Here is a 2,930-nt window from a genome sequence, read left to right on the forward strand (position 1 = left end):
AATATATATATATATATATATTGAACAGTCTATTAAATAATGAATCTTTATGGTTCCCTATGTTAAGTTAATGTCAATAAAGAGATAAATAACAGACAAAAATTATATGTAGTAGCTGTCAACGTCCACTTAAATTGAGAAAAAAATTTCAAAAGATATTTTGGGATGAAAAATTAAAATTCTGTATGATCGAACATTCGTAAAGCTGATGTGAACAAATATTTTAGAGATTTTACTGAATATTTTTATGACATTTTGGTCATAAAAATCTATCGTATGACTTTAAAAGTCTTAATAATATAATGTATATAATATAATATAATTTTGTTTACGTAACATGTATGTATACTGTGTGTATTTATTATGTATATATAAATACAAACAGTATATATTTAGAAAATATTTACATGTATATAAATTTATATTCTTATATTTTATATTATATATAAATATTTTAAAATATATATTTATTTTAAATATATACATTCATGTGTTTGTATTGATATATACATAATAAATATACACAGTATACACGCATATGTTATGTAAACAAAAACGTTTATTTTGGATGTGATTAATTGCGATTAATCGTTTGACAGCACTAGTTTCTACAGAATCGACTGGATTTTCGCAGAGCAATGGTAAATGTGATTCACTATGAGCTCAGTTCACAGATTTGATTTAATCACAATGGTTAACAGCTCACAGGAAGAGATTATCAGTAAATAATAAGTTGGATTAGTTGGCTTTGGTCCCGATACATTGCAACTGCATGGAAAAGGACAACCAGCAAAGTCTTCACAATATGTTTTTGTGTTCCAATAAAGAAAGAAATTCTTACAGGTTTGGAACAGCACGAGTGAAGACAGAATTTCCAAATTTGGAAGAACTATTCCTTTAACGTCTGCTTTTATTTTATATGTAGGTATAGAACACCCAATCGTGTGAATGGCAGCACACTGAAGCCACTAATGAAAAAAGCTCTAGGGCAGAAAAAAGCCCCTTGGACAAAATCCCCTCGCTTTTAAATGCTCTCTGCCATATGTTCCTTCTCTCAGCCCCAACACTCGTCCCACACACTGGGAATTCACAACACGGTAACACCCTAAAACAATGAAGAAGACCAGCAACATGTCATATAAACATCAACCATTACCACTAATAAAACTTTTATAACAAGAAAGTGAAATTCACGCACTCTCATAATATTGCTAACCAGAATCTCTGGGGTCTCATGGCAAAACGCCAACCTTTTTTGATTTGTTTGGGCATTTTGAGCTAGTCAGGAGCCCTGCCATGACCAAAAAACATTAGCATTTTGTGCTGAGGGGGAGAATAGGCAGTTAAATAAACAAATGCTAACGCAGACAGGCTCTGCAGATAGTCAAGGAGATAAAAGAGCAAGACGTGATAGCAGCAAGGACGTTCAACAGCCCCATCCTCCCAGACAGAGCTTCCTTACAGGGAGGTGATGAGGTCTTTCATCTTTCCCGGACTCCCCCCCGGGATAACATCACCCAACTATTGTGTCTCCGTTTATAACCTTCTCTCTTACAGACAAACCCATCTCTCTCTCTCTCTCTGTCTGTCTGTCTGACTTACCTACACATCTTTCTGACACTCTTTACACTACACTTCAAATGATGAAGAATTAGCTACAAAATATCACAGCTGAGACCCATTTGTCCCCTCAATTTCACGTTAAAGCTGGTTCACACTGGCCCACCAAACACCAATAGGGTTACTGACCTAACAAAAGTCAACCACTGGACATCAAAAAGTGACAGTAAAAATTTTCAGAATGTTGTAAAAGATTTCTATTTAAAAGAAACGCTGTTCGTTTATTTTGGATGTGATTAATTGCGATTAATCGTTTGACAACACTAAATATAATATAATATAATATAATATGCACAAGCAATTGTTTTTTGGTACTTTGTCCTTTTTGTTTGTTCCACAGACAGCAAATGGTTTTGGAACGACATAAGGGTGGGTGAGTAGATAATGACAGATTTTACATTTTTGCTGAAGTATTCCTTTAAGTAATGTCTCAAATTTTGCAAATCATTCCCAAGGCCAAAAATGTTGACTACTCTAGTGGTCTTGAAGATTACAGCATGGTCTGAATGCATGTGTGTCTGATCCAGACAGCGGTCCATCTCCATTTGGCACTGTATACGCTGGATTGAGTACAGACGGCAGCGGCTCTTTGAGGGGAAACTCTTTCCAAGGGACCTGAGAGACCCCGCATCTGTGACGGCGTCCGCATGCGGGGCACGTGTGCGAATGCAGATGGTGGAAGACGTGGAGATGGCAGCTGCAGTCGATGAGCAGCGCTGGGATGATGAAGTGGGCAGGGCAGGTAGAGGGGGTTGCTTGCTCACCTATAAAAACCGCAGTCCTCGCGGGAGCTGAGTCAGCGTTCAGTATGGCGTTCAGCAGAGCTGCATGCGTAATTCCACCAAAGACCCATTTGTTTAGGTGTCTCTGCACCCCTGCATGGAAATAACTCAAAGAAGCTCCAGTGGGGTGTGGATGCACAAAAAAAGACATTGGAACGGACGGCTTGAGCTCATCCGAGGCCTACTTATCAAACTAGCATTGTGAGGCATCCAAACGTGCACTGTAAAAACAATTCTGTAAAATTTACAGCAGCTGTGGTTGCCGGAATTTTACCGTAAAAAGAATGGTAGCGACGTTTTAGGTTTTACGGTTTTAACTTAAATTTAGTTAAATACCGTAATTTAATTAACTGATATGATGTTAATATACCTACCTATTGAAGAACTTAAATCTGTTTTGTACCTTTGTAATACACTGATAACCACCAAATGCAGGTGGTGATGAGAAAGTCACATGATGAACCAAAGCCCATCACAAGCAGCTTTTAAATAATAACGTATATAGTGCACAGTGTCATTCACACAAAC

The sequence above is a fragment of the Sinocyclocheilus rhinocerous genome, unplaced genomic scaffold (genome assembly GCF_001515625.1).
Source record: "Sinocyclocheilus rhinocerous isolate Xijiao unplaced genomic scaffold, SAMN03320098_v1.1 scaffold8178, whole genome shotgun sequence".
NCBI classification, from domain to species: domain Eukaryota; kingdom Metazoa; phylum Chordata; class Actinopteri; order Cypriniformes; family Cyprinidae; genus Sinocyclocheilus; species Sinocyclocheilus rhinocerous.